We start from the raw sequence: 19854 nt of genomic DNA, 5'->3' as shown, positions 1-19854 counted from the left end.
CACTCGTTTTGAGACATCTGTAGATGCGTTTGCATGGGTGAAAATAGTCACAAAGAAAACAGCATATACTTGTAATTCACACAGAAAAGCCCACAGTATTTAGTTGTGTATGTCAATCTCTCTTTTCATTCTAATGAGATGTTTTATGCAAGTATCCATTCTTTCTATTCCCAGTATGAAATAGAAACCAACCACAAAATCACCACCTATCAAATATAACCAGCAAGTACAAGTTTCCTTACAACAGACTTTGAGTACTTTCACAATGCCAGCCATGAATTTGGAATAATGCCAGCAAAACACCACTGGGTGCCTTAAACCTCTTAAGTGAAAAATACGTTATCCATTAAAATGCCTTATGATGATCCATACTACATTTTAAAAAATACTCTGTTATGTCCCTAGGGATGAACTCCAAATAACACATTATCCAAGGTTCAATCAACCAAGGGGATACTAAGCAGACATGTGATCAAGGATGCTGAATACTGTACTTCTGTGCATTTCTAAACTCATATCATAAATGGTTCCTGCTAATAAAATGAGCATGAGGAAGATATTGTTTGCTTACCCTCTGCAGTCTGAGAAAGTACTTAAGCTGAAGTTAAAGGCTAAGGGATTTAAAATTTTTATCTCCCAGTGAATTTCAGGGCTTCATAACACCTTTGTCCATTTGTGAACAACACATTCTGCAAAAAGAGAAAAGAAAAGAACTGATGAAAATCAACCCAAAAGCATGCATAAAACTTCAAGTATACTTAATTTATGCATGTTTTAAGTATTGTAATCTGTTATAACTCAAAGCTACATAATGCTTTTAGATGCTTATTTTATATGAAATGACAATATTGAGTATCAAAATAATTTTGGTAATTTAAAAAAATTCCTTATCAGTTGGAAATGTTTTGAAGAAATAATTAAATACTGCTGAGCATTATATTTTTCAGTATCCAATAAACCAAGCCTGTATAAATTAGCTGCATTAGCTCACCTTGGATTAGAATCTCAATGGCAGGAAATGTAAAATATCAACCAAAACTAAGAAAGTTATTCCAGTAGATGATGCCCTTATTATTAAACTGCTCCTACTTTCAAGTCACTATTCAGGTTCAAATGAAGCAATCAATGAGGCCACTGGACAATGCATAGTCTTGGGTCATCAGCAGCCAGATTTTATTTAATAGCTTCTTTACAGTCAGCTAGCTGGGGGAATGATGGTGGCTGATACATAATTTCTGTGGAAAATACAAGAGTTAGTCACTTAACATGGGATTCAAAAATCTCTTATTTTTTGAAAACGTAACAGTTGCATACTGTCCAACAGAACTGGTGCCATGGTGTGGAAGCTAGCAGTACCTTCTCTTTCCCTCCAGGGCATTGCTTTACGCTTCACTAATCCAAATAGAAGTTGTGTGGCAAAAGCCATAAATATAATCTCTTAGGTGTGACCTTGAAGAAGTAACCCAATTAAATCAGTTTGGTATTTATTCAGCCTTGATGCACTTGTAGCATCATTTGTTATGTGAGCCTTTCAGACTTCTCAGCCAACTTAATCCATTTCATTCTAATGCTTTTCTCCTGTCTTTATTTCCATACATCTTCATTACCAGCACTCCAGTTCAAGCTGCTGCTGAAGGGTTAAGCAGGAGATATTTATTAAATGTAAACTCAAACAAATGTTAGCACAGAGCAGCTACTGGAAGTACAGAGATAAAAGGCCATTTGCTGGCTTAATTAAAATTAATCAGAAATAATGGACTGTCTTGAGGAGGAATAATATAAACACATGACACTAATCTCACAAGCCCAAATTATACAATAATTTGAGACTCCAAGTCTCATTGATTTAATACAGTATTTAGTGATAGAGGAAGGTTTAGAAGAGATCAGAATGAGTTCTCTGACATGATAAAATTCATAACTCTCTGATTCAAAGTCCTACTGTAATGTTTTAAAACAATTCATAATTAGTTTCCTTCTGACATTGATATCAGTTAGAAAGGCTTTCATAATGTGATCTTAATAGGCTATTAATACCAGGACAAGATTAAGGGATTTGTTCTATCCTTCAGGAGTGCATGTAGCTGCTGCTAAGATAAATGGAAAGTATCTATTCATATTGATCACTGTAGGACATGTTATTTGAGGTTCACGCCCATCTTTCCATGCACGGTTGGGAAAAAACTAATTGCCTAAGAAAGAATGACAATTCTTAACTGGTCAAATTTTTTTTCTAATCTTTCTCATAACTATCTGGTTTTCATTTTGTGACTGTCCTGGAACCTCATGTCCCCTCTTCCCTCTATTTCCTACCTCAGTTTTCAAATATCTATATTAAAAGAAGTAACTGTTTTGGCTTTTTTTCTTTTTTTCTTTTTTTTTTCTGGGAAAAAAACAAAACAAAACATGTCTTTGCTAGGATATTGCTGTCCTAGTCTATCTTGTCTTTGTTGAGATAGTGGCTCCTGTGTGTTGAGTACAGTATAGGTGCTTAAAGATATTGTTAGCAAGAAGTTTATTTATAGAATCATATAATAGTTTGGTTTGGAAGGGACTTTTAAAGGTCATCTACTCCAAACCCCTCTGCAATGAGTAGGACATCTTCAAAGCCCTGTCCAACCTGTTATACACATCTTGCAAAACACACTCAGTTCTTAGACTTTTTACATCAGTGTACTTCAGAAAATTAATCCCAATTAACAAGATTACTTTTATCTTATTATATGGCTGTATAAACACCTTGGTTCAGAATTAAAATAATCTTAATTCAGTTTATCTTAATTTACCTTGGAAGTTCATTATATTAAAACAGGTTTAGGTCACTTTAATTTTGAGGGAGAGTATTCACATAATTGTTTATGTGGTTTAACTAATGCAATTTAAATTCACACTTTTAGACCATTTAAATTAATTTTTCCCCTGTGTCTTCATGTATACAGACCCTTCCTCTTCTTCCAGTGTTGTTGTTTTAAAAGCTCCTGGTGTCCCTCATATGCCTATAGGATTGGGCAGAGTTCATAGCATTTCTGCCAGGCTATTTTATAAGCCTACCTGTTTCCATTTGCTCCTTCCTATCGTGCAACAAATAATTAATATAAGTACAGGATCCCTCTTCCTTCTGGATTATTTCTGTTCCTTTGTGAAGACTCACTGTTACTACAGCATTGGTAAGGAACAGTTACAGCCCTTAGGATATCACAGGCTGGCAGAAGGTGTCATTTAAGAGTTTGAGCCTATTTAAGATCGTCCAGAAGAAAAGTCACTGCTGATACTATAACATTGTCCTTGATGCTCTTAATGAAATTCTAACAAAAACATTTGCTGACAGCAGTCATGCTAATTTGGGTGTACTGTACTTTCTTCATAAGCACAGGTCAGCTCATTGGTACACTGGCCAAACCATGCCCTCTTTAACACAGAACATTGGCAGGGACCTCCCAGATCATCAAGTTCACCCATGGTATCAGAGGCATTAAAGCTGGACGAGTTGTTTGTCCCCACTATTTGTAGTAGGAGGCTGTTACAGAAATTCAGTGCTCTGATAGATAGATATCTTCTAATATCCTGCCTAAAGATACTGATGAACAGATAATATGCCTTTTGCATTGTTCTTTGTGGACTATACATCTCTTTTTATCCCAACATAATTCATGGAGAATCATCCCTGATTAAACTACATTTTACTGCACTAAACCGGGATCATAAACTTTCCTTAAGTGAGATTACGATTGCAATATCCATTCTAAGTATATGTTCTAGTTTTAATTCATCTTTCTTTTTCCATTCATGCAAAAAATGAAGATTTTTTATCAGATATTTCTAAAATATTGTTACTACCTTATCTTTACTGATAGACAACATTTGGCTAGCTCTAGGATCAGGTATCCCCCTTTTTTAGACTTCTATGGGCACAAACCTCTTCATAAAAGAAGCTAAACTAATTTTATTTTGCATTCAGTAGGCCTGTGAGGGATTGGTGTTTGGTCCAGACAAAAGCACAAAAGAAATTAGGAAACTTCTTTACATTGCTAACTGCATAGTTATTGATTACAGTCTGACCCTGAATATTTCCTAAATTCAAGTCAGGCATGAAACAATCTCTAAATATTGTTCTGAGGTGCAAGATGTAATACAGAAGGTTAGTCTAGCAATGAAGTAAAGAAAGAGGATCAGTTAAATCCCTTTTTCTCATGCATTTTTGGCACCGATACATGAATGTAAAAGTCTGGAAAAACAATACAGTGATTTATCCAAAGAAGAGTTATGAAAAGAATGCACATTAGCTACTTTTGAAATAAGTATTTACCCTTTTAAAAACTTTCTATATAATAAAACAGCACTAAGTTTACATTACTAGCTCATACTGAAAACAGTCGCCTGCAATGACTTCTAAAATTTTAAAGAAACATTGCAAAAGCTAGAAGGTCTAAAATTTTACATAAATGTATTTGCAACTCCATTTAAACCTTTTAAATACATACAAACAGAATTAATATTTGCTGAAGAAAAACTCTGATGCTCTTACTTGGGAGAAAAATAAAACAAATAAAATAAATATATAAAATAAAATACAAAAGTCACAACCTTATGCTGTTGTTCAACCCCCCAATAATAAAGAAGCTTAGTTTAACCTCCATAAGAACCACAGTATATAAAAACTGCATAATGCACTTCTTGAGAATGAAAAAAGTTTCATAAGGGACACAAGCTCAGGCCAACACAGGAAAGTCAAATTATGCCATTGGAAGAGGAAATCCTTTCTCAGGTAAACATTCCCATCATACCAGTTCAGGCCCCTGTAACAAAAGAATTCTAAAGCAGAACATGTTTTGCTTCACAAGTTTCAAATCCTTATGTGTAGCATGATACTATGGTTACTTTGGTTTATAATAGAAATGGACTTCAGATCAGAAAAAAATAAATGTGCTTTATTCACTTACCTCCATTCAAATTTAGCCACTCTGGTTTTATTCCGAGTTAGATATGATGAAAAAGTGCCCATTTTTGGATTCCCATTTGTAATTAACAAAAAGAATCTCAAAAATTATCTAATTTTAAGTTATTTCTGTTGATTGGTATCTACATTGAACTGAATAGCTGGTAAGATTTCCTCTCTCTTAGGTTCATAGCTAAACCCAGAAGAGTTCATCATCTTCAGGTAAAGGACTTCAATTTTTCTGGATACGACTTGTAACACTGGAGTCCTCATCTATAGTGAAGGTACCCCATGCTACCACTGTCCTAAGACTTAAAAATAGCCTATATTTAATGGAAGTCTACAAGACTTCCATAACTCAAAGGATTCATTATGTAAATTAATCACCTTTAAGTTCTTGCTAACTGATAAAACACAAAATATGTAAATGAGGGAGAAAAAGCAGCAGGGTTTTTGGTGGTTTTGTGTTTTTTTTTTTCCTTGGGTAAGTCAAGGCAGCTGATAACACTATTCCTTTTAGAGCACCTTCACATCCTTTCATTCTGCATCTCTCTACCTTTAGTTTTCCCAAAGCAGAGCTCTCACAAAAACACTGTGGCTAATACGGAAACATGAGAGTACCCAAAAGATAAGCAAGACTTATGATCAGAATGCTAATTAAAAAAAAAAATAATTCCGTGACACAGGTGGTGATGCCTGAAATGGGTTCTGGAATGATGTTCTGAATCATTCAGTTACAACACATGTTGAACTCCTTTTCTACAGAATAGAAGGAAATATATGTCCATTCCTGTATATCCCAGGATGCCATCAGAGTCTAATATCCTTTGCATTGCCTAACAACAATGTTATGAAACTATGAGCAATTATTGTTACTCAGTTTTAGCTTTGAACTGTTCTTCTGTCCACTAATAAGAAAACCTTCTCTTCTTCTCCTCTGAAACACAACACACACTTTGTTCTTGTCTACAACTTCTTAATGTTCTTGCTCTTAATTAGCTATTATTAAAATCTGCACATTTCCCAAAAATCTTTATAAAGTAAACCTATTTATTGTTACTGCTATATGACATGTTCCAAACTTTATCTTTTCAGAAAGGTTTTATTTTCTTGAGACCACTTAAACTTCCTAACTTATAGTATACACTAGGTATGATGCCTCATTGTCTCTTCAGGAAAAGTAATTTTCCCTATAAGGGTGGCAGTTTTATACTGGCACATTCATAATAAAAATATTTAAATGCCTCAGGAATGTAAGCTATGCATTTTTCTTTGTGTATTTGGCATTCTTGTTAAAGTGGCAGCTCCTTCCTTAGCCAGGCTTTCTTGGAAGATGAGTCAGCATAGCTGTATGGAATAATGTGATACAGAGCATAATAAAGAGGTATAGACTTTCAGCACCTTTGAGAGCCAGAAACCTACAGCAATCTTGCACCTGGAGAAGTTGTCTCAGGAGAGCCATTTAATGAAAATGCACTGTAATTGTGAGAACAGGAATTGTTCAGCAAAGCTTTATTGCATCTTTCCACTATTTTTGGGCTGTCTTCAATTTCACCTAGAAGATTGCACATGGGAATCTCTATGGATCTTTCAGAATGGAAACTGCGAAGTGAATAACCAAGAACAACCAAAGAAGGCTCTCCAGTAACATAATTTGCAAGTCCAGATAGAATCCATCCACACTGATGGGATTAATGCTTAAAACATTGTCATGAAGAGCAAGGGCATCCGTTCATACACAAAAAATGCAAGTATTACAAGAAGGAAAAATATGACTAATGCTGTGTTTCACCCCTCCTATTACAGTCCAATACCTCCTGCCCCCATTTCTCAGTGTTTCTCAGTTTCAGATTCTCTTTTAATGCTGAAGGGTACTGAGGGAGCTGGTGGAAGTGCTCACCAAGCCACTTTCAATCCTTTATCAGCAGTCCTGGCTACCCAGGGAGGTCCCAGCTGACTGGAGGTTAGCAAATGTGATGCCCATCTACAAGAAGGGCCAGAAGGAGGATCTGGGGAACTACAGGCCTGTCAGTCTGACCTCAGTGCCAGGGAAAGTTATGGAGCAGATCATCTTGAGTGCCATCACACAGCATGTAGAGGATAACCAGGTGATCAGGCCCAGTCAGCATGGGTTTAGGAAAGGAAGGTCCTGCTTGACCAACCTGATCTCCTTCTAGGACAAAGTGACCTGCTTAGTGGATGAGGGAAAAGCTGTGGATGTTGTCTATCTAGAGTTCAGTAAAGCCTTTGACACGGTTTCCCACAGCATTCTCCTGGAGAAACTGGCTGCTCATGGCTTGGACGGGTGTACTCTTTGCTGGGTAAAGAACTGGCTGGACGGCTGGGCCCAAAGAGTTGTGGTGAATGGAGTTTACTCCAGTTGGCGGCCGGTCACAAGTGGTGTCCCCCAGGGCTCTGTGTTGGGGCCAGTTCTGTTTCATATCTTTATCAATGATCTGGACAAGGGGATCGAGTGCACCCTCAGTAAGTTTGCAGACAACACCAAGTTGTGTGGGAGTGTTGATCTGCTTGAGGGTAGGAAGGCTCTGCAGAGGGACCTGGACAGGCTGGATCGATGGGCTGGGGCCAGTTGTGTGGGGTTCAACAAAGCTAAGTGCAAGGTCCTGCACTTGGGCCACAACAACCCCATGCAACGCTACAGGCTTGGGGAAGAGTGGCTGGAAAGCTGCCTGGCAGAAAAGGACCTGGGGGTGTTTGTTGACAGCCGCCTGAATATGAGCCGACAGTGTGCCCAGGTGGACAAGAAAGCCAATGGCATCCTGGCTTTTATCAAAAATAGTGTGGCCAACAGGACTAGGGAAGTGATCGTGCCCCTGTACTCAGCACTGGTGAGGCTGCACCTCGAATACTGTGTTCAGTTTTGGGCCCCCCACTACAAGAGAGACATTGAGGTGCTGGAGCGTGTCCAGAGAAGGGCAACGAAGCTGGTGAAGGGTCTGGAGCAGAAGTCTTATGAGGAGCGGCTGAGGGAGCTGGGGTGGTTTAGCCTGGAGAAAAGGAGGCTGAGAGGAGACCTTGTTGCTCTCTACAACTACCTGAAAGGAGGTTGTAGAGAGGTGGGGGTCGGTCTCTTCTCCCAGGTAACAAGTGATAGGATGAGAGGAAATGGCCTCAGATTGTGCCGGGGAGGTTTAGACTGGATATTAGGAAAAATTTCTTCACTGAAAGGGTTGTGAAGCATTGGAACAGGCTGCCCAGGGAAGTGGTTGAGTCCCCACCCCTGGAGGTATTTAAAAAACATGTAGATGTGGTGCTTACAGACATGGTTTAGTGGTAGACTTGGCAGTGTTAGGTTAACAGGTGGACCTGATGATCTTAAAGGTCTTTTCCAACCTAAACAATTTTATGATTCTATGAAGACTGTTTCCCATTTTTCATCATTGTTTCCTTTCTTGAGTCTTGCACAAATTTGTAAACCTTCTTTTTTTTTTTTTTTTTTTTATTATTACCACCTTTTTAACATCTAGGTAATTTTAGAAAGTACCACCGAGTACGGAAGGAATAGAGAAAAGTAATATTGGAATGGAAAGTAGGCCTGAATGTTGAACAGAAGCTTCCCAAAAACTCACCATTTCCCCTTACATTGCATCTTCTTCTTTGCCATATGTTCCACACTCTAAGCTTAGCTGAAATAAACCCAATAATACTGCTGCTAACTGGCTCTAAGAATAAGTAAAAGATTGTGGAAAATTCAGTGTAGTACTACAGAAATTTCAGGGAAGATCAGCGTATACACATTTTCTGAAATAACATACTATTCAAGTAGGTAATGGAGAGACAAAGGATACTCTCCCAGAGAATGGACATACTCTGTCTCCAGCTGGATGTAGCTAGAAATATTATGGAGATTAATGTCCGAGTTAAGCATCTGGGTTATTCTGGGTAGAAAAAAGTACTCTGCAAAACTGTAACTAAATTAGTTATATCCTTACTGGACCTGCAGTTTGTTACTTGAAGGGAAGAGATGAGCACTTTCAAAATTTCTTTGTTGTAATGTTAAAATATTTAGCTAATAATTCTGTGAGAAACTATATCTACCCTTTACACATTACCACAAACTTGTCGAAAAGCAGTGGAAGTAAAGAAATTCACCTTTCCTATAAACTGGAAAGATGAAGTAACATCTGCATCTAAACGCTAATTTACAGCTCACCTGATTTGACACAACACTAAAAATTGTTAAGGGATTTGGGGTGGATTTTAACAAGAGGAGTAGAATCAAATTTGCACTAGTAGTTTCAGACAACCTTTCAGTGAAGATATGCCAAGGAAAAGGTTGGGTTTGGATCTTGGACATTAAAAAAAAGTCTCAGAGAAATTACACATGAAATTAGCTTCATGAGACTGAGTTTTTACTTTTTTTTTTCTATTTCTTTCCTTTTTTTTTCTTCAGCTAGTGAATCTACATATTAGCTTACAGGCTTCTTTCTGTTTTGAAGTCGAAAAGTCTATCTCCCAAGACATTCAATCCCTTAAAGAAGGGCAAAAATATCAATTTTACTTGGATGTTTCCATAACTCATGGAGACATGGTCATATGGTAGACTATCCAAGCTCTTAATCAAAATATGGAACATCTCATGTTTCCATCCAGAATACAAAGCAGACAGCCAGACTCAGATTCTCTGCTATGTTAAGAATAAGAAGGTATCAGTAAAATCTAATAGAGTTCTTTGATTAAAGCGTAAATGAGATTCTATTCTACTGAATCCTCTCTTTTTTCCGTACTAAATCATTTGAGACATAATCTGTGCTCTCACCTTTCCACTATCTTCTAAAAACTGAAAACAGTAACTTCATCTACGCAGATGTTGGTTTTGTCTGTTATCACTATCCAGTTTATCCACTGATCAGATAAGTGGTATGACACAATTATGAGAGTTCAGCTAATTGTTTACCACAAGTAATAAACATATTCCCCTTCTCCACTTTCTTTTTCTAAATTTTACCAAGCAGATGACAAAATCTGCTACTTAAGATGATTTTTTTTTTCTTTCTTACAAAATTATGTGGCCTGCAGAACTGTTCAGTAGTGACTACTGCAAACCAATAGTTTATGTAATGAAATGAATTCCAAATTTGTATAGAGCTTATAAATAGTTAAAGTGTGAATTGATACACAAATTAGATTGAGACATTCAAATTTTAAATTCTTATTAGGTTGTAATATTTCTGATTCATAACATGCCAGCTGCTAAAATTAATTTTACAAATTCCTGTGATATTTTTAAGGGTATGTATTATAATTTTTGCTAAAGATACAGCTGGTCAAGTGAATGTAAAAGAAAATTTAAAAATGTTGTTTCTTATTTCAGCTATATTGTGAAAAAAATGTCAAATTCCAAGTTTAAAAACTCTCACAAAAATGTAAGTTCATATATATTATAGTGTGTTATCTCTAAACTCTTAAGTGGTAAAGGTTTGAAGAGGAAATGTTAATGAAAACTCAGAAATGAAAATTCTCTCCAAAATCAGAACAGATAATTGTCAGGGTTTTTCCCTAATATTTCTTCTTTTTTCCTTTTCTCTCTCCACTTCATATTTGTTCAGTTTCAGCATCAGAACAGCACAGCCACAAAGGATGCCCTGCTGTTCCTACTAATAACTTGCCTGAGTGTTCATACTGGGACTTTTACAGTGAACTGTAAGTTTGAATTTAGACAAGCATGTGGAACAGGAGGGAGTAAGAGAGATGCAGCCCTCCCATTGCCCATGGAGCACACGACGAGACGTGCACTCCATGCCATATGACAGAGGGAAGTCACTGTGCAGCCTCTGCTCTATGAGCACTGTGGATGCACCTTACCTTGAGTCTACAGCAAAATTCCCACTAATGTCAATTACAATATGATAAAGGCTACTGTGAGAGGACAAGATATGTCCCTATGTCTCTGAAGACTGGTAATGTGCAATTCTGAGTTTTGTTTGGGAAGTACACAGATTAAGTTAGTGCTGAGAATATCTGGCTCACCCTTACAGCTTTTTCGTCCTGATGTCTCCTTTCACAGATATGAGGAGTATGCTGACATTTCATGATCTGTACAAGAAGAAGAGGGGGAGAGGGTGACACCATAATACCACAAATCAATAGACTCCTTGAGCACGTGCCAAACTTAAAAAAAAATATGAAGAACCTCAGTACTACTGATTCAGCATATGTATTTCTTTATTGTGATAACACTCATTTTTCCCCCTCATGAACAGAGGTTCATGGTCACACATTTCTAACAGCAGAGAGCTTCTAGTGCTCTTTCAATTGAAATAGTCAGTGCCTTGAAAAGTCTGGCACAGTTTTATAAAAGTTGTTTGCCCAAAAATCAGAAGTATGTATCTGGATACTAGCAGGAGGCAAGCCTAGTTTTTGTCAGCCCGATATCTAATCTCAGTCTCTACTGACTACAAGGTGCCTGAGGAATGAAAGCAACAAAATCTGCTACTGAAAACCTTGGTCCAGCAGCTCTTTATCTGAAATTCTTTCATATATTGCAGTTAAGGCAAAGGAAGTTTGGACACAGAAAAATGATATTTTCTTAGGGAGGATGAGAACAGATTATGTTTTATCTGGGCTCGTATATCAAGGTCTTTGAGAAGATTGAAAAAGTCAGTTTATGCACCAAAACCAGACTGAGTTTTCTAGATGCTTATCACCGAGTTCCAGAATCACATCTTGCTGATCCAAATTAGCTGCATGAGATGTACTTACACTTCTTCCTCCTATACAAAGATATAACCTAGTTTCCTTCTCTCTCAGATTTTTTTTTTTTGGTGGCTTAGAGACAGAACATCTGTGTATAACACTGCTCTCAGGGTGATAAATACCAAAAGACAATAATGTTTTCAGCAGACTGAGGAGTATATGGAAAGTAACACAGTGGGAGCTGAAGATTCAGAATATTTTTTTGTGTTTTGACAAAAAGAAGGAGGAAAAGTATTCAAAAGCCAGCATCTGAAAACTGTTATGAGATTATTCACAGTTAAGTGAAATGCAATTAAAAGAACAATATGACATCTGTTGACAGGTGAAGGGAATTTAGTTTTAAAGTAGGTTAAAAATAAATATGAAGATCACTGTTGGGCAGAGTCTTGGCAGGTAACTAAAAAAGAAATAGTGTTGATGTGTTCACAAATGTGTGAAAAGACAGCAATCGCTCCTAAAAGAGCAATTCATTGTCTGCCACTGAGAATACAGATGTTTGCCTGGAGATTACTATCAAAGATGTGGGCATTACACTATAAACAGAATGTGCAAGGGGAGATTTCTCTAGGATTTATTAGGTGTTAACCAAAGTAGGCTGTTGGGATGTGAGGAGAGGCAAGTGTATCTGCAGCAGACTGGTGAGGTACAGGAGGATTCTGTTCACCGCTCTATTGAATAGTCACTTGCGCTAGTTTCTGTGGCAAGGGAAAGCTTTCACAAAGTACCTGCCTTAAATGTGTGGAGTTTGGAGTACATTTACTAGAAGCAGACAAAGCAAAGAGCATACTGTTTTGGACGCCAGTCCCCAGATTCACTCCTTAGAGAGTGAAAGCAACCTGGTGATAAACTAATTTGCTAGCATAAAACAGCACCAATTGCCATTTTTTTTCATAGTCCAGGAAGGAATATGACCTAGGGAAGAACGTAATTCTTGACTCCCAACCTCCCACAGCTGTTACTAAGCTGACACTGCTGATTTATTCCTCTCTCAGGCCCAGTCCTGAAGTCACAGTGCAACAATATATTTCCGACTGATGCTGTACTGGGGCCTCAGTCCTAGTGGAGAGTACACATTTCTGGTATTCTATTAGTGTATTTACAGCAATACAAGAAGGGACTGCAGCTTTTAAAACTATTAAAACATGCACTCCTTGACATGTGCCAACATTCAGGCCTGGTACAATTCCTTGCAGTACCAACCAGTGGATTGGTACATACTGACAAGATCTGGAATGACCTCAAAGAGCCTAAGAGCTCTTGATGTGGGTGACAGAAAATAAAAAAATTCTCAAGCTACAAACAAAAAGAAAAAAAATGCATCAAACTAAATCAGGTTTCAGTAAAGATAGACTGTGCAGAAAGAACCAGTATGGCTAAATTTAAACCTAGAAGTGCATTTAGACAGGATTGCTGAGCTGACCTAATGCCTAGCTGCTGCCAGAAGGGTCTCCCACCTGCAGAGCCCACCCCAGCTCCTGGCCACTGATTCCCACCATTCAAGCACTCCTCTCGCTTCTCACTGGGCAGACACAACTCACTAATTTGGCAGAGAATTAAAACAGCATGAAAAGTTAATATTTTCTGAGAGTTGAATCAGCCTGCCAGAGGTCAGATGACTGCCAGGTCCGGGACTGCCCATCCAAGGTTGAGAAAGGACAGTGGGCAAAGCAGAGTGAAGGAAATTGAATGAGACGACTGCCACTCTCAGTGGAAATCAAACAACTATATCAGCTTAGCTGTTTCAGCTTCATAGGTTTTTATTGCCAAAACCCAGTTCTCTACTGAATTTCCAGGAAGATATGCTTACATCAAAGTACTCCTGTTTTAAAATCAGAGATCTGATTATTGGTGGATTTTGTTGTGTTTTGGTTCATAGGTTTTCCATCATAGTAGAAAGGTTATTATTTGATACAGACAGATTCCTGCCTTCTTAGTATCACTAGGAACACGACATTAAGGCTCCAATCAGTTAATTCAGAAATATTGGTAACATGCACAAAATCAGTGGTTACCTAATATTTTAAACTCAGTTACAGTGTTCTCTTGTGCTCCAGCTTCTCACCCCACTACAGTTACCTTTCAACTTTTGCTGTCGTATCATGTCCCAACATCTACAGTTATTGCAAGGTTTTAAAAAAAAACCAAAACCAAAACCAAACAACTTTGCAAATATTTTTAAATCTTGATTTTCTGTACCCTGCAATAATTCAAATAAGGAATTAGACACAAAAAGAGATGCATGGACTTCCAAGTCATCCAGGTTCCCACAGACCAGCACCAATCTGTGATAGAGCCATCCTTTCTATACTTACTGTACACAGGATCTGTAAGGTTGGCTGTATTTTAATCAGTTTGGCTCTTCTCACCAGCTGTTAGACAGAATCTGTATTTTTCTCCTTATTGTTATTATCTGCTGGTTTACATTCAAACCTAGAGACAAGGTCTGAAACAGTAGCTACAGTTGTAATAATTCTCACTCAATAGCAGAGAAAAGGAATAGGGGGATTGTGAGAATTAAGGGTTGTCTTACTGCAAGATCTCCATCTGAAGGCACATGTATGTCATATGCAGTGGGAAGAGCTCAAAAGCTACCATTGCTCTTGGTTCCTCAGGCAGTGTTCTCTTGGTTTGGGTAGCCTTGCACTGAGCCTCACAGATCCACATGCTGTTTGCACAGCCATTGACTGCAATGTACTTGACTAATGAATTGTGTGGGAAAAAAAAATTAAGCTGCTTGCAGTGATACAAGTCTCAGAACTTTCCAGTCCTTTCAGTAGATTCTTTCTGTTGATAAGCCTCAATCTTCTGAGCCTTTTCAGCTTAGATCATCATTGATAGACAGCATTGCATTTTATAGTGCTCTTGGAATAACTTCCATAAGTAGTTCCTCCAAGTATTGGTCATTGACTTAAATGAAGGTGTCTTGGTTGAATTTATTAGTTTGGAAAGTTCTAACATTGCTAGTTGCATCAACAATATTGTAGGTTCTTTTACTTAAGACTTCAAAATAACAAACAACCAGATGCACCTTTTTTTTGATCTAGATGTCAGAGAAAAGAATTCTTCACTATGTGCATAATCTTGACACTATGTTTAAAAATAAAGTTGTTAATTGAAGTTAGTATTCAGAACTTCCTGTCAGCAGCTATTGAGCGGTAATTTCAGTTGTGACGCTGACAGTTTGAGGCTCTGAACCTGGGAGACGGGAAATCAGTTCACATCCTGCTATGTGCAGACTTGTAGGGTAGGGTTTGTTAGAAATGTATACACAATCTAATTCATTTAAAAAAAGACTTCAAAGTTACACATTGAGAAGAAAATTACTCATGGGCTTGCAGGATAAGAACTACAAACACTGATGCAATCCCAGATGAATTCAGCAAAATCTTTCCATGGCTTTAGATGTGCTTTGGATAGGCACCAAAATCAGCTGAAATAGGTGACAGTGCAAAGATCCTTCCACAAATATTTCAGTGTATAAATTATTCACTTAAGAATTTGCCCTTTTTTTGTTTCATTTTTCCACAGGTATTTCTGCAGCCAAGTTCTACTGGCATGAATTATCAAATACTAAAAAGAAACAACTTTCAAATTACCTTGCTTAAGCATCCAAGCTGAAAATCCTAAGATGTAGTATCCTTTAGTATTTACCGCAGAGAAACAATACGAAATAGCATAAATGGTAAAGAGCATACCTGATACTAAAATTCTGATTTTGTGCTTTTAAGCATAAACCTTTATCAAACTACCATTATCCCCTGCCTGTCCCTTCCTATGATTTCCTCATCCTTCAAAATGCCACAGATTCTTTTATAAAAGTTTATACCAAGCTCCTATTTCTGATGAATCTGACACCATCTCCTTGTGGTCAACAAGCTGTCAGCAGGTCAGCACTTTACTTGTGAATATGCATCCTTTGCCAGGTAAAGGGAGGACTAAACAGTCTGCTATCCTGTGAGATGGGGCCAGCACCTAAGAAACCAAGCCCGCTCCTTGACCTAATGCAAAGAAATAAATATTAATAATTTAGGTGTGGACAAAAGAATGGTACCTTTGACTGTTCCTTTCTGTTCTTCATGAAGGCTGCACAAGCTGCAGTACCTGTATATTTATTCTGCCTGAGGAATGTAAGCAGCAAACTAAAGTACACTTTTCTTCTCACATTCCAGACATACACATGTCAGCATGTGAATTGCTTTCAGTGCAATGCTGTGAAGCCACACATTTCAAAACAGTCACCTGAGTTTCAGTAAGATACAATTCATACCTGCCCTCAGGGGGTATGTGAAGTCAGTGGTCTTCCTGAAAAGGCTGTAGCAGCATCTTGTCTATTTGAAGTTCCCCACATCTTTGCAAGGTCAGGACAAGATGGTGGATTGGGCCACTCCACGTGGTGCACACGCTGTAGGGTCTTGCCTATTTGTGCTAAAACATCGCTGCTGTGTGTCCAAAGGCTGAATTTGAGGTGTGCTCAAGCGCACAGTCAAAATACAGTGGTGGCCCATATAGCCTGACTTCTAGAGAATAAAGCTACAGAATCACTTTGAGGTAGAACAATTTATAGAAATGGAAACTGAGGCACAAAAGCACCAACGATTTTCTGAAGTGTGCTGGTTTTTTGCATGGGGAGCTTCACATAGATTCCAGTGCTGTGGAGTTTGGTATCAGCATTGTAGTGTCAGAATCGCACTTTAAAAAAAAAAAAAAAAAAAGGGCAAAAAAATCCCCCTACTAATCTCTTTACAAAATTAATTTCTCCTTCAATTGCAAACAAAATCAGATCAGTGCCTAAATATTTAGATTGTAGACAAATATTCAAGTGTGGCTGAAACCAGAAACCACTCATTAACATTTTGTAACTTAGGTCCCAGACTTTCAAAACACTTCACCTTCCAGTGAACTCATCCTTCATGGTTAAAACTATGCTGCAATTTAGTACACCTTTGCATCTTTGACAAGTTGTCTGTCTATAAACCTCACCTGAGCCTAATACATACATAAACTTTAGGCTTGTATTGCTTGTGAAAGCCTATAGAGACTTGTTCATCAGAGCTTGCTCCCTGACCTACAGCTGACTACAGCTTTAGTTCCCATTACTTTTTCATGAAAGTTCACCCTTAACATTATGTGGATTGAATGAAATCTTTCCATTAAAAGTATTTGAAAATATATATTTAACAGGATCTGCTCTTCCTGTCATTGCATATCAATCAGGAGAAGAGCAAAGGTCTCGGAGAATATTTCTTGTGTATTTTTAAAGTAGGTGCTATTTTATTTTGTTGCCACTGTACATCTCCATTGATTGAAAGCTCTCTGTCTCTCTGCCTCCAATTATGTCTTGTTTGTGTTCTGAGATAAGACTTGGAAACAATAAAACCATGTAACTGGAAAGCAAGGTCCAGGGAACAGCAAGATCTGTAATTGCTGTTGCTCTGGTTAAAAAAAAAAGTCTAGCTTTCCCTTTCTGATCAAGGGAAGACGCTCTAATTAATAAATACATTAATCAAGGAAATGCCTGGTCTTTCCAGGACAGATTGTGTTTTTTCCTGTCCATTAGAGAAATGGAGTGAGGTTTCATGCAGTTTATAGCTTGGCGGTAATGTTAGATCACCTAACTCTGACAAACTGTATTTGTTAGGTAAGTTTTACAATATATGTAGGCCAAAGTTAGACTAAAGTATTTTTTTCTTCAGCATTTGAAATAGTTTCAGGCCAAAATCAGAAAGCAGGAGAGACTGGGTAACTGAGGACCTTGCAATGTTGAGGAAGTGATTAAGTGATAGGTTTACATAGCTTAAGCAACTGAACCATGACATATTTTGAAGTGGTGGATGAAAAGGCACTTGTCAATATGACTGGGAGAAGGGGGAAGCAGGTACTAAGGGAAAATGAAGGGAACTACTCCTGGATGATCCCAAATCTGCCAGTTGGCATGATCTTGACCAAAGAGCATTCTCGGATACCACTGACTACTGGTCTCTTTCCAGCATCTGCCCATGTCTGGCCTCTGCCACTGGACAAACCATTCAGCCCCCAGCAGACCTAGGTAAATGACAGCCAGTTATCCTTGCATTTTGATCTGGGGAAGACTCCCAGAGAGTCCAAAAGCAGCTTTATAAATTACAACAGTTCAATACCAAGAAATGAAAGCATTTAAGAACTACAACAGTCTCCAAGCAGACCTTAATAAATAAGAGAGCAAACAGTTGATTGCATTAGAAGCGGGGAAGCTTATACAGGAGGCAATACTGAAACAAAGAACCTGGTCCAGAATTAAAATAATTAGAAAATCTTTCTAGTTACATAAATTATCCTGATGTACGACAGTACAAGTCAAGTACAAGAATAGCCATCTGAGTCACCTTTTATTAATTATTTTCACTTCAACAGACATATATTTTTGTACATAGATATTTATAAATGTAAAATATAAACAAAAAAAATTATGTTTTCCTTAAAGTGTATTTTTTCATCTACTTCTCAAGAGGAAACCTTTTCTAAGGAGAAAGAAAACTGATACTTAAGAAACAATAGGGAAAGAATAAACACATGCAGGATGGGGATGGGGTGGAGCAACCTTTATACCTTTAACTGATCTCTCCCTTTTGGTTTTTTTTTTTTTTTGCAATGACATCTGCTAAGCAGAGACAACTCCTGTTATCTCCATTAACATCAAATTAGGACTTTTGAATTGAGAAAGTGATGTCATATCTGGAAGTGCTGTTTTTGTTGACAGTTGCTGGGAGAGACAGTATTCAGGGTGAGTGGTAGATAATGGTTTGGAACTAGATCAAATGGGCAAGCTTTCCATAGAGCCTGTGAACACTCTTGTTCTGCTTTATCTGTTATTCTAATCTCAGCATGCAAGTAGCTCCTTCAGAACCACTAAAGGGCTACCCTTTGTGTTCAGATCATCTCTACAAGGTAACTGTCCTTTCCAGGTCTGGATTCTGTTTTGCTGCTCTCAACATAGCTCTAACTACTCCATTATTATGCTCGAAGGTGAAACACAGGCAATTTTGATGAGTCATTTCTACAGTTAAAATTTCAGCATCTGGGTGCTATTTCAGCAACATATTTTTAAACAACTGGAAGTCAAGATTCTACAAGGAATCTTCAGACACTTGATTATTTCTTCAATTATTTTACCAGAACATGCGTAATAAGAAACCCTAAGCAAAACAAAACAAGATTCAATGATAGTAAGTCAAAGTGTCATTGAAACTGCTAATTCCATTTGTTTAAATTCAGAAATAGAAGGGAACAAATTCCCTCAGAAGTTTGCCAGTCTTTTCAATTTATGACAAACTTCCTTGCAGTTTCTCTCTGTCTCAGTCTTTTATTCCCACCGTCCCCTGTCCCCTTCAAATAATGTAGGGAACAGAGAGCCATGGCTAGATTCCAGCATCAGGAGCTGGTGTCACATCTGCTCAACAAGACGACCAAGGTTTTTCAAGTCTAGGAAGTGTCTGAAGCATTAAAATGGACTTACACTTTTTAAAAGTGATGATTTTACATAGTGCTCTTTATTATGGGAAGACAGTCTTACCAGGCTAATGCAACACTAGAAAAATTTGCTAGAGGAGCCCACTTTGCACCAATGTTTTTTTTTATTTTTATATATATATACACACACCCCTCTATATATTTGAGTGTGTCTGTGTGTGTATCCTGTGTGAATACCATTCTTTTAAAGGCACTATTTTTATACTGTGAAGCCACCTAAAGCTGCAAGCATCCCTTTTAAGTGCTTACTGCCAGAGGTCCAGCATCTCATTAGTGGCCGTACTGCTTCTGAGAGAGCCTAATCCAGGTACCCCTGCTCCCCACCGCTGTATTGAGCAACGCATTCTGGGAATGCTCCAAGAGTCTGGTTTATTTGGGGGAGTGCCAATGCCCTTAATTTTAACAACTCATCTGAGTTGGGTGGGGGTCCAGTACTTCTCAAATTTAAAGACTTAAAGTCTATAGTAATTAGTGATGCTTTTGAGACAGCCCAGTGGCTTTCTTCACAGATGATAAAAAGGTTTTCATGTAATGTCAGGGTGGGTTTTTTTAATTTGGCAGAGAAATTGATTTTTGGCCCGTTATTTTGTGCTATTTTAAAGAGTTGAAGCACCTGGTCATAATTAAATACATAGATTTTTCAACTAGGCTGACAGTATAGATTACACCAATGCCTCTTGATAGCTCAAGTGATC

This window comes from Mycteria americana, chromosome 5, assembly GCF_035582795.1.
Source record: "Mycteria americana isolate JAX WOST 10 ecotype Jacksonville Zoo and Gardens chromosome 5, USCA_MyAme_1.0, whole genome shotgun sequence".
Taxonomy (NCBI): Eukaryota; Metazoa; Chordata; class Aves; order Ciconiiformes; family Ciconiidae; genus Mycteria; species Mycteria americana.
This window is presented reverse-complemented; position numbering follows the sequence as displayed.